The sequence below is a fragment of the Vanessa tameamea genome, chromosome 18 (assembly GCF_037043105.1).
Source record: "Vanessa tameamea isolate UH-Manoa-2023 chromosome 18, ilVanTame1 primary haplotype, whole genome shotgun sequence".
Lineage (NCBI taxonomy): Eukaryota > Metazoa > Arthropoda > Insecta > Lepidoptera > Nymphalidae > Vanessa > Vanessa tameamea.
In genome coordinates, this window is record NC_087326.1 from 6590081 (window position 1) to 6604172 (window position 14092).

The 14092-nt window shown below is 31.0% G+C and overlaps 1 protein-coding gene across 4 annotated transcripts in view; it reads left to right on the forward strand.

The window, feature by feature from the left end:
• The first annotated feature begins 2406 nt into the window (after positions 1-2406).
• Positions 2407-14092, forward strand: part of Dscam4 (Down syndrome cell adhesion molecule 4) — a 211886-nt gene continuing 200200 nt past the window's right edge. For all 4 annotated transcript variants that reach the window (XM_026637185.2, XM_026637198.2, XM_026637201.2 and 1 more), the window contains exon 1: positions 2407-2645. The gene's annotated coding sequence lies outside the window, so the exon portion shown is untranslated. The remainder of the gene's footprint in view (positions 2646-14092) is intronic.

Genomic DNA, 14092 nt, shown 5'->3' on the forward strand with positions numbered 1-14092 from the left:
GAAAAAATCATATAAAGCTGACCTTTTATTTCTCCCACTTAAAGTTAACGTACCAAAAATCCTTTCTTAAATTATAAAATATAGCTATGTTCTTAATGTCAGCTTTCTAGACTTGTCAGTTTCGACAGTGCCTTGATAGTCAGGCAGAACTAATTTGTCAATAAGTATTTATATATATATATTGTATACTATTGTATACAATTATATGTAAAATTTCTTGATTGAACAAATATGTCAAACTTTAGCGGGACATGTTGTAAAGGTGATAAATACGTCAATGGTTTTGGGTTAGCCAAGTGCTTCGTGTAGTCATGGAAGTACGAATATTAAAAAAGATTGCTTTTGCAATATTCAATAGCTATAAAACGAAAGGTTAGAATACTTTTTTATTAATAGAGTTTAAAAAAAAAATTAACACTACCATTACGTTCAGAACCAAAGAGGTTTTAATGGACTTTAATAATAACTATTTACTTATATATAGTGCACTTATTACTTTTTGGTGTTACTATATCGCACTGGCTAGATCTATTTGTCCATGCTATTTTAAAGAAAAAGACAACCATCATAACGCGTTTTATTTCATTCATCATTTGGTCCCCTCTTTTATTAAAATCGTCGGTCGTAAACTATTGTTTATACATACATACGTACTTATTATACATTTGAAAACTTAACCAGTGTAAAGACTATTTTGTCATTAACTCTCTATCTACTCTATCTTTTTTTATGATATAGGTAGGCGGACGAGCCAATAGACCACCTGATGTTAAGTGGTCACCACCGCTCATAGACAATGGCGCTATAAGAAATATTAACCATACCTCACACCGTCGATGCGCCACCAACCTTGGGAACTAAGATGTTATGTCCCTTGTGCCTGTGAGTCACACTGGTTTACTCACCCTTCAAACCGGAACACAACAATACTACTGCTGTTTAGCGGTAGAATATCTGATGAGTGGGTGGTACCTACCCAGACGGGCTAGCACAAAGCCCTACCACCAAGTAAGTCCTAGCATCATATAATATACTAACCTTGTAACCGATGGACTATCTCATCAGAAAATACAGTAAAGTTGGTCTTTTACTTATAAACAGAATACATTCAGAAATGGCGTATTTACATACAAGCTTTCATATATTTAATCCCCTTAGGAGATTAATTTTGAAATCTCCTTTCTTAGTTATCATCTACGTTACGTATGGAATTTGTATTGAAAGTTTTTTGCCATTACATTATTAGGCTGTACGTTGAACAGTAAGTCATTTAAAAATGTTATTACGTAGATACATTCACTCGATAGAAATCTACAAATTTGTATATAGAGGCAAAGAGCGTTTCCCGCCTATTTGTATTACGCAATAAATTCAACAGAATCAAAACAACGACACAAATATTAAAAAAAAAAAAATTGTTTCTTTTTTTAATAATTTAATTATAACTTTTCTAGTGTACGTCATACTAGTTGCAAGTTCAAACGTTGTGTTCAGATTGTAACTTGTACGTTGCATTTTAAAAGATGGGCAAGTTAAGATCGCCACTTGACGTTAGCGTACGGCGCATGCGCGACAACTCAGGGCCGCCTATGAAATATTAAATTAATAATTCAATTAAACCACTTAGTTTTAAGTTTTGATGATGTAACTAAATTGGATTGAATTATGAATATTAACTACGTCGAATCGTGATAGTGTTTAAATTCAAATGTATTGTTTCGAAAACAAATACTTATTAAAAAATATATATCGTATAATTAATTAATTTTGTTTAAATTTAAATATTATATTCATATAATATAATCATTGTATTTACAACTAACTCGTTTCAATTTAAACTAACCGTACATAGTTTGATTCTTAAGGATATCATAACGGTTAATCCTAAGGCGAATCCGCTCGTACCGTCTTATCGCTAGGGGCTGTTATCACTGGATTTGCTAATTTACAATCCGCAAATGAATATTTAATCGGTGTGTGTCACCCCTGAAAATTCGGCTTGCCGTAGTACCGACCACGGATTATGGGGTAGTAGCTTAATTTGCAGATGTGGTATATGTTTTAGAATACGTAGAAGTTTTTGTTTAATATATCTGGGATATATTACTGATGATTGTTTGTCTATACATCATTGTAATGTTATAATAATATTAGAGTATCGCAGTATTTTTATATATAATATAACTGTAATAAAAAAAAATTTAAACTAGTTTCTTAAGAATCTTTATATTCTCGATATATTGAGGGTATTTCTTTATAAAAAAAAAAAAAAAAGTTACTATAGTTGATGCCTACGTGCGCATCTACGACATTCGGGTGTAGGCTACGCGCGGCAGGAGGGGCGGGAGGGGAGAGCGACGCAGCCTCCCATCCCGGCAACGATTACTGATTAGTGAGGCGGCCTGAGCGGCGGGCCCCGCACGAGCTCGTCATGCCGCCGGCCGCTCCACCACTCGTCTGAACACCTCACCGTCACTTATCCACCCGAAAATACCCCGCGCGTATCACCGATTGATTATCGCGAAGAACAGCTGATCACGTGCCGCGTATACATGTGTTCAGTTACTATTACTACGTAGTGCAACATGAATGTATTTGGTGGTTGACGTTTGTGTGTGTGTGCTTTACGTGGCCGCGTGCTAAAGGTAAGTGACATTTCGGCCGTTGTCCTGTAATTTATGTTTTCAATTTCATAATCAAAATCATTATTTAATATTGATATATCAGTGGCGTACTCCCATGTGCGTTTCGACTTTATAGCGTTCCTTAACGTATATAGGGACGTTAATATTTGTGATCAGTGCGGATGGGAGTTTATTTGACGCTAGCAAAGTTGACGCTAAAGCTGTAAAACCCGTTTTATGACTGTAACACAGCTCTGTCAATTAAATTAAGGCCGCCCTAGCTGTGCCTACTTTCTAAACAATACAATCTCCCTAGGAATCAATGTTTTGCACTTGTTTTGCATATTAATTCGCACGCCGGTTGAGGTTATGAACGTTAATACCTAGTTTATCAGAAGATATTAAAATATATTTTTGTCCATGTAACACTGCTGTAAACTTAATTAAGAAATCTTATGCATCGTTTATTTTACACGAATGCAAGCCAACTTCTAGTAGGTATGTGATTATACTTAAACAGTGTAGTTTTCGTTATAAAAACATTTTTTGACTAAGAATTTGCGTGAGATACGAAATTATTGATATCTCCCGCCTCAAATTAGTATTAGTTTTGCAAATAGAAAAAACACAGGCAATAAGTATGTTCTCACATAAATAAGTAGGATATTTATTTTATAACACAGAGAAGTACATATAGTTTTTAAAATATACTATATTAAAAATGTATTATGTATGCAATGTCTTGGCATTCTTGGTGTTCCTCTCATTGAGAACGCATATTATTTACAAAAATCACATTAACACCGTTGAAATTATTTCAATAGACAAAGATGTCTTACTAACATAATAAATGAGAAACATTTAATTTGTCTCAGCATCGCACCTCAGCCGCTGGTATTTTTTAAACGATACTTTGTATGTAAGAAAATATATTTTTTTATGTAATTCATAAAAAGAAAACTTTCTTTATTAAATTTTGAAACGTAATTAAGGTTTTATTTTCGTGTATTGCTAGCATTTTAAATTTACCTGACAATTCGAAATGGTTAGTTAGTTCTATCGTGGTCACGAGTTATTATTTAGCAATAAAATGCAATTATGACAAATGTTTATCGCGATTGATATAATATAAATATGACTCATAATATTAATTAACGCCCTGTTAAGGACTCGGACAGTAACGTGTAATGAACTGTTTAAGTATATCAATAGTTATTTGATTGTTTCCGGGAAAAGTCGGATCAAAACAAGTATATATATACAGATTCTAAGTCGAAAAAAGTTTTCAAATAATTTCAAAAACGTTCCTTTGGACGTACAAAGTTTTGTGTAAATAATTATTATTTAAATGGAAATTATTTATGTTATTTAAAAAATGCTCCAAATATGACGTCACAAGCTCAAAGAGCTTCTTTGAAAAGACATAATCTTTTACAGATGTAAATTAACCGTCATTTGATATTAATGTAAAAGTTTGATTTTAAGTAAAAGTATCCGCCGGTACCCTAGGTGTGAACTAATTGATATGATTAAATGAATAAAATGTAATCCTACTAAGACGATAGTCTAATTTCAACCAAAGTATGCCACATGTGTATCCACCAACCTTAGCACAGCAGTGGGATGATTTACAGGCTGTTAATGTTAAGGAATGCTTGTGTGCGAAAGGTTTTTATACAATTAGTGAGTTTATGACTGATAGCACATCTTGGAAATAAAACGATCGCGTCCTGGCTATTTTTTTTCATATTGACTATATGTAAATAATAAAATTGACAAAAAAAAAAGACCCGCTGAGTTTCTTTCGCCGGTTCTTCTCGGGTCAGGGTATTTTCTTTTCCGAACCGGTGGTAGTATTTAATTTGTCAATCAATAAGTAAGTGTTATGCTTCTATATTGAATAAAAGAATTTGAGTTTGAGTTGCATATGTCCATGGGCGATGGTACTTTCCCTCAGATGCTACTCGTTTGCCAAATATTCAATAAAATAAAATAAAAAAATAACGTTATAATATTATTATTAAAGGTCTTGTATTCATTCCATGAAGATGTAATGTTTTTGAAACATGTCGAGTATTTCCCGATAAATAAATAAAGGTAAGCGAATTCGGTACATTTAACAATAATGAAAATTCATTATTTGTTTTCCTCTTTTAGTTGTTACTACAGAGCCGGCAGGGACTTGCCCCGAGGCTCAAAATATGTATAAATGGGTTTTTTAACATAACACGTTTATGTAACAAATAATAAAAAATCGCATATGATCATATTTGTTGGCTTACTAAAAATAATGACACTTTCAACGGGTACAACATTATAGAAATTGTAGATTGTGAATTGGTTGCCAGTGTGTTACATTATGAAACGTCATCCAATTTTAGTCTGTGGATTTTAGATGAAGGTGTGCGTTGATACCATAAGCCAGTTAGTCGGTGATGATAAATGATACTGATTTATATGAAAAGTCAATGCATAGAAATAATATTGGATTATTATTTAAAATTGACAAATAAATAGAAATATTAAAGAAAAAAAATGATCGTCGTGAGAAATTTTAAACGTGTAATTTATTTTATGTATTATGTATCCAACAGTTTCAATTTCATACATTAAAAAGTGGGGTCATATTATTTGTTTAAAAAAAAACAAATGATTAAATAATTTTGACAAAGTTCTGAATCATATTTTCATTCGAAGAATAACTACTGTTTCTATAAATATTTCACTCGACAAATAATTATCAGACATATTTTTATTTTATAAAATATAATTTGACTAGCAACTAATTTAGTAATTATATTGGTTAGGGCAGTTTAACAAAAATAAACAAACTACTTTTAAATTTATGAATCATATTTTCATTTTACAGAAAATAACGGTTCTATAAATTATTCACTTGACAAACTACAATTCCTAGACCAATTTTCATTATAGCAAATATAAGTTGAAATAATACTTATATAAAATTCAAATATTCAGTGCATTTGCAAAGTAAAACATTTACGAATTAAGAGTTCGTCAATTGACTTTTATAAAACAATAATAGTCCATTGAAATGTTACATTGACTGAACATTTTCTAGAGGACGCAATTTTATTTGTGGGAAATGTAGGGGGGGTCAATACAACCTTAACCCCAAGTTTGTGGGGTTGCCGCCATTGTCCCCCGCCCGCCATCTTGAAAAAAGTGGTGGAAACATATTTTTCCGAAACTATTAATTGTACGGAAAATTTGTGAAAACATAATTTGTAGCAAATTGTTGTGGCTAAATTGTTTATGTGACTTTTTACCATAAACTTAAATTTTAAAAAGTTATAAGCAAAAAAGATGAGATATTTTGCTCAAAATTTCCTTTTTTGCTTAATGACTTTTTTCTGTTCATTTTAGCACAAAATTAGATCAGAACAAATTTATTGAGCATCTTTTTTTGAAAATTTTGCTCTATAAATTTTTCATTTTGGTCAATTTTAAACGCTGTTACAGCGCTCCAAAGTCGATCAGGTTCATCAATGCTCATGATAACTTAGCCAAAACATCATGTTTACCTTAATTTTATGATCTCTAGTTTTCTTAAAAAATCATCTGAAGGTGGATAATTATTCGTTTCATAGCGCCGTGAGCGTATATCTTCCAAAATAATAGCAGCTGCATCTCTGATCTTCTGCAATCCCTCTTCTTGCGGAAACTTGGGGTTAAGGTTGTATTGACCCCCTCTACATATGCTACAAATAAAATTGCGTCCTCTAGAAAATGTTCAGTTTGACTCTAAAATTGTAACATTTCAATGGAATATTACCATTATTTGCGGAATGAGCTGTTTGTTACTTGAATAATTTGTAAAAGATTTCTTGTCAAACATTATCGAACCAAAAGCAATTTCCACGAATTATGTCAATATTTATTGTGCGGAATAACTTTCAACGTGACAGAAACGCTTTATGAATAGTAAATGCTGTTTATTATCTATATGCATAAAATATGAGTAAGATTGAAACGAAGATCGCGACATATTGAATATAAACAAGCGTAGGTCTACAAAAATATAGCGTCGTAAACCTGAGCGAGGAGTTTTTCTAAGTGTTCCCAGCAGATTTATCCTTACATTACTTTTGTTTGTTTAATAAATTCATAATTTTCCTACGCTCACTTTTATAATTCTGTTTGCCTTTTATATATTTATCGAATTTCTTGAATTTAACTTTAATAAAAATTCACTCTGTAGTTTGGCTTTGTATTGGATCTCAAGGTACCATTTACTCGTCACTTCGTTATTCTGGAGCCGAGATGGCCCAGTGGTTAGAACGCGTGCATCTTAACCGATGATTTCGGGTTCAAACCCAGGCAGGCACCACTGAATTTTCATGTGCTTAATTTGTGTTTATAATTCATCTCGTGCTGGGCGGTGAAGGAAAACATCGTGAGGAAACCTGCATGTGTCTAATTTCAACGAAATTCTGCCACATGTGTATTCCACCAACCCGCATTGGAGCAGCGTGGTGGAATATGCTCCATACCTTCTCCTCAACGGGAGAGGAGGCCTTAGCCCAGCAGTGGGAAATTTACAGGCTGATTATGTTTTTATGTTTATCGTTAGTCTACCACAAGTATCTGTTTTGTTATAGTTTGAAAATTAAGGTACAGCATCTAAATATTCTTTATTCAAGCTGTGTAAAATTAAATGTAAAACTAGCACAGGTTCGGAAAATAGATTCTATAATAACATTTTTATATATCCAAAATAATATTAGTCCAAATACTACAGGGGATATAGTATCTTTGATATTATATTTCACAATGCATCCACAATTGAGAAGTTGTTAGTTTTTCTTTTTGTGACAATGTCTTTTGGTTAACATGAATTTAAATATCACCCCGTGGTGTACCAAAATGTAAAAATGTAAATTAAAATCTTTCTGATTTCAGACTAGTATTGTAAATACTGAGGTTACTATGTCACGTATAAATTAGTGATTTATTTTTGATGAAACGTTACGTAGTTAACTTGGGACCTGTATAAAGATATAATAAGAATATAAATTATAAAATTTACGTGAAAACATATCTACGGAAAAAATATATTAGACGCGGGTAAAGTCACATGGTATTATATCTAGTGCATTTAATATAAAACTTGGAGCTTTAGATTTAGAAATATGTTTTCAGAGATGAAACAAATTACGTAAACTAAATATTTTTGTCAGTTTTACAGGGAATAAAAATATAACCTGTATATTATACAAGGTTTTTCTACAATATTTTTAATTGTTCAAGAAGCTTTTGCAGTGAAATTCGAGCAAATATTTGTATTTTAGTATAAGATGTAAAGAAATATCTAAATCATGGCAATGTATCACTAATTAATGTTGACTTAAGATAGAAAAAATATGCTTTAGTCAGGTTATAATGGACACTCGTCAAAACAAGTCAAATAGTCTCAAATATCTAAATAATCATAAACCGAATAACTTAATTAGACCCATTGAACTATTTACCTGGCTTCATTGTCAGATCAACTTGATGCTAACAATTATTCGACGTTTTAAAGTTATCAGACACTAGCTGCTTATCCCGACTTCGTACGAATAAAATACATAAAAAGTATCCCCCTTAAAGTGTAAATTTCAAGAAGTCCTTTTTAGTGGGCTTTTTAAAATAAAATAATTAAAAATAACATCTTTATAGACTTAATTGTTTAAACTGAGAGTTAATTTAGTCAGGACAAGAAAAATATTATGAGTATGGAAAGATTTCATGAGTGTAGTCTAAATTTTATACTGAATTTGACATTTACATAGAAGTGATGCTTATAACGTGTATATAACTGGTCAATAACAAGCAGCGCATCGCTCTGCTTCCTTTAACAATTATATCGAAAAATTGTAAAATAATTTTTTTAGGTTTATCGTCGAAAAACCTTTGAATAAAATGTGTTATTGAGAAGGACATCACAAAAAAGTGACTATGATGACATACTCCTAATTCAAAACTTCAGTGCATAAATAATTGAACAAAACGGATGCATCCCCTTGTCGTTCACTAACATAGTACAATGCAATGGGAATCCGAGACGACGGACTCTAAGGTCACGTGTCTTGCCCCTGAGGGCTGAGACTTTACCTGCTTCACGAAGCATAGAAGTGTAACACTTTGGTAGTGTTCTCTGTGTTGGTAGTGATACTCCGGACTTTTACTGAGAATTACTCGAAGCAAAACTTAATAACTTTCTATGGGCCTGATCTGTAGTTTGATTAAAGGCCCCGAGATTTGAAACCTTATAAACTCTCGCTTAAAATATACTGTAATAAAAATACTAAATAAATAATTTGATAAATATATTTCGTTTAGGACTCATTTAGCTGTTATGAAAAGCTTGGTCAGCGAGACCTCGTATTTCAATGTCTGTACCTCGCCCGGCTCTCGCTAATGCTTGCCAATTACCCTTTCAAAACACAATTCAATGAAGTAGGATTTTTTTAAAATACATAATAATGAAATAAAAAATAATATACATCAAATAACTTTAAAATGAAATTGTTCCATTTACAAAGTAATTTATTTGTGACATTTCACTCCGATTTTCATTTCACTCTTTCAATTTAGATTTCAATTTAAAAATACGTAAGTTTATAAATAACTTTTCTTATATGCACTCGAAAGATGTTAAGTTATCTGAAATTTAATAGATTTATATTATATGTGAAAGCAGAAAAATGCTCTTACGAATATGATAACAAAGAGATGAGAAGTAAAGAAAAATTCGAAAGCATACAATATAAAACAATGATAAAAATTCGATACAAGTAATACATAATATAATAAATATTTTACATTGACTATAATTATTATAAATTTTATAGGAAACACGAATCAAAAGGGCGTATCACCGTAAGTCGGTTGTGAGCATTTCACGAGTGAGATACGAAGTGAATTCTTACAGAATATATATATATATATATATGTATATCTATATATATATATATATATATATATATATATATATATATATATATATATATATATATATATATATATATATATATATATATATATATATCTTACAGAATATATAATATTTATTTAAATTATGTGTATTTCAAAAAGTTCTTGTATTGTTTTTTATATCTACTTAAAATAATTATAGCAAACATAATTATGGAAAAGTCACTTGGAATTATTGCGCTTGTCAAATTGATTCATATCATCATCATCCTAATCAAGCCTTGCGTCTCACGAGTCCATTGAAAGACGTTATCGTCTCTGGTATGACCAAAATGTCTTGTGGTCAAACGTTCCCACCTTATAAAATTATATTTTTTAAATAAATACATACAATCATTACCAAGCCAAGCATTTACTCCTATCGAACGTTCTAAGATGTTAGTTTCATTTTATTTAATTTATTTAGCACTTAATAAACATAGATAATTATAGAACAACGTCAGAAGTGAAATTAGTATAAAAGCTCTGCTCCCTTCAAAATATTTCATCCAGCACACCCAGATATATATTTTTTCTCGTTTTTCTTCACCAGTATTACATTTCGCAATTACACAAAATATAACATATGAAGTACAATCAAAGAATCACAGAACCACTCACAGGTTAACACAGCAAACATGATTTAAACGTAATAATTAGAACAGTATTTATTTGTTTTGTTACTTTCATATATGCCGGGATTATCTCGCAAATTTCACGTGCAAAATAAAAATAATCACATTGTCCATGGGCGGTGGTAGTCACTTTCCATCAGACGAGCTTCCTGCTCGTTTTCCACCTATCGCATAAAAAAAAACAAATGAAACTAAACTAGACAAAAAAATTATACATACGTTGTATATTATATATATGGATTATAATAACATCTATGTATCCTAATGTTATAAATGCGAAAGTAACTCTGTCTGTTCATCTTCGAGCTAAGTCGCTGAAACGATTCAGATGTAATTTGGATAGATAAGTAGAATAATACATAGTTTAAATTACAATGTTCAGATAAAATGAAATATTTATTTTGTTGAAAACATGTTATTTATAAGGGAATTTACGTTCCATTTTTGTTCAGTTTGTATAGAAATAAAACAAAAAATTTGGTCAATCTGTCAATGTCAAGTAACTTCAAATAAAAGTGTACAAATTGTGTTCTATGCGAGTAAATAAACTGCGTAAGTGCAGACCTAGAACATCATAATATATTCCATAGTGAAAATAAAAACGAACATTTGGCTCGTATATTGGTATAACCTTCAATTTAATTCAATACTTTACGAAACGCGATAAGAGTTTCCCTTCGTGCTTCATAACGACGCTCTCGGAATACAAGCTGCCTTATCGTCTAAATTCCGAAAATATTCGCAGCCAAAAGTATTTCTGGAGTAATTTACATTATGCCTGCTTTGGGTAATTTTAATATTAAGAACATATTTATTTATATCGTTCGGAATGAAATTTTAAATGTGTAATAAACTAGTTGTCGCCTGCGGCTCCGTTCGCGTTTTATTATAGGTTCAAGCTTGCTTCTTACAAAATTTTATCAAATTCGGTTTAGTGGTTTGGAGATGAAAGCGTAACAGACAGAGTTACCTTCGCATTTATGATATTAGTATAGATAACCAAAAAAATAATAGTGTGAGCTAGAAAAACTTGGCTTACAACTTTGAAGAATAAGACAAAGAAGAGAAGTTATATGACACTGACTTCTACGGATTTCGGGAAATAGGGCACAGCCCTATTGAGATGCATAATATGATTTTCCTTTGAGTATACTTCAACCGCGCAATTGGCGTAATCTATATCTTCTATACTTATAATAAAATTGGAGTGTGTGTTTGTAATATGGAAATAACCGCTTTTTACTACATGCATATGTTACGTATACACGGTACATGTACCAAAATAACATTTTTTGTCTGTCTGTCTGTTTGTTCCGGCTAATCTCTGGAACGGCTGGACCGATTTAGATTTGACTTTCACTGGCAGATAAATGATGTAATAAGTAACTTAGGCTACAACAATAACTTTTTTGTTAAATTCAAAAGCGTACGAAGTCACGCGCACAGCTACTATATTATACAACAATCTAAATGTACTACTGTTGGGCTGTGACCTCCTCTCCCTTAGAGAAGAAGTTTTGCACCAAGCTGCTCCAATGCGATAAACATGTAGCAGAATTTAATTGAAATCAGACACATCCAGGTTTCCAAACGAAGTTTTTCTTCACTTTCGAGCACGAAATTCAGTGGTGACTGGGATTGAACCCGCAATCATCGACAAGATACACGGATTCTTATCAATATATAATAAAAAAAATATATACATGTAATTATATTAAGATCATAATATATAATTAAGCTTTGTATGAAATAATATTACAGATACAAAACTCAAAAAGGCATGGACTAGAAATAAAAAAAAATTAAGAAAACACTCTTCTATTTTTAAATGAAATAATACAGGGAATAAATATGACATACCCGTAATATGACAGCACGATGTTGCTTAATAGCAGTGAGCCTGTAAAGGCGGATTTACGATTAAATATTGTCATTCCTCTCAAAATTTCATTATTTCGAATAATCCAAACCGTTAATATCGTGAGTAATATTTTACCAAAATATATTGGAATGAACAGTTTTAAAATATTCACAAATATTAGTGAAATAAATGAAAATAAAAAAAAACACGGAATAAAATTCGTGACATAAAAATAATTAACTTTCGATATGTTCTGCAAAAGAAATTTATTTGTGCACGTTCGAATCGCCCTAGTATTTAAAGCTCTATAATAGTTTAATTAAGGCCATTTTCATTTTGAGGTATTTACCAATAGTTTAAGCTCTTAGGTAAACTTATATTAAAATACGATCTTACAGATAGACCGATAATTTAATAATGGTATAATGAAGATTCCCATCTTAGCTTTAAAGACGAAGTTAAAACTAACTTAATTAAAACCTGGGTACCATTGGATTTCCTGTAATTTCATATATTAAAAATATTGATTTGAGATATAAACCATAATTATTTAGATTTTTAACCTCTACATTTTTTTTTTATAAATAATTTTGTATGTGTTTATTTTTTCATTATTTAACCAAATTATAGATAATATATTGCATACAAAAGGTTTGTAAGGACATTGCTCATTTTTCTTGTCTGAATTGCCATTTGAAACTAAACGTAAATAAAATTGAAAATCAACATAAATACGTGTTGATAGCAGGATGTAGCTCAAATAAAATATAGCAGATAAATACTCTATTTTAAATGGGAACTGAAGTTGAAATAAGAAGGTTGATGACGGTTCTGGAAAATCGCGCTACAAAGGATAATTAAGTTAAATCTTGTAGCATTTATAGAATTTAAATTCAAAAGAAAAATCCAAACGTCTGTTGTCCTTATTTTGTTTTTGGTGTTACTAAAACAAATTGATGTTTAAATGCTCCCATTTTATATCCGTATATCCGTATGCCTATACTATATATCCGGTATACACCTATATTTCATAAAAAAATAATATTTTATTAATTTACATAAAAATGATTCAAAATTAATTAAAAATAGTTACTGCATAAATCAAGACCGCGTACAAAGGAGGCAAGAATGCTAGCTTTTCCCAATAATTGCAATTTCGGTCATCAATTCTAGGCAAATTAAAAATAATATTTTTCAGCTAAAATCACATATTTTTCTTTAAAAAAAAAACAAGCACGAAAAATATACTCATTAATTTGTAGAATAAATTTGGTATAAAATGATACAAATAGGATCAAATTGTCGAAGTATAGAGTCGAACTTAGTGATCTGTGGCCGTCGGTATTTCAAGCGGCTACTGAACTGAATTGTGGTTTTAGTTCACTGTCTTTGTTCAACTGACTACTTCCATTTGTTTCATTGTGGTTTTGTCAGAAATAAATTTTGATTTATTGTATGTTTTTTTTCAACGTAACTTTAAATTGTGTAACGTCATAAAAATCTTTAACATTTTTTTTTTTTCGGAAGGTAAATAAAATGTCTATACTATTAAAAAGTATTATTCTTTTTACGGTGTAAAAATCCATTGCAAATTCATATTGCTGTAATAACCTTTCAACTACACTTTTATTGTTGGTTAATATAAAAACGGCGTCATTCATTTAACGTACTTACAAACAAAAGATTCTACAAAAAATTAAGGACAACATTAAAATAAAATTGCCGCCAAATAAAAGAGTGAATTCAAATAGAAAAGCATCAATGGGTATGTCAGGCGTCAGGCATCACGTTTCAAGATGGCGGCCGCACGGCGGCAGGCACTTTGGCGGGAAACGTGACAGCAGCTTAGTTGGTTCGGAATCAGAATATCGCCCTCCAAATTCATAAGTCCATCACGCACCATCAATCTGAGAATTTATTTGTTTGTCAACAAATTAATAAAACTTTGTATACAATTACGTAACTTATTTGTATATTTATTGATGTTATATCAA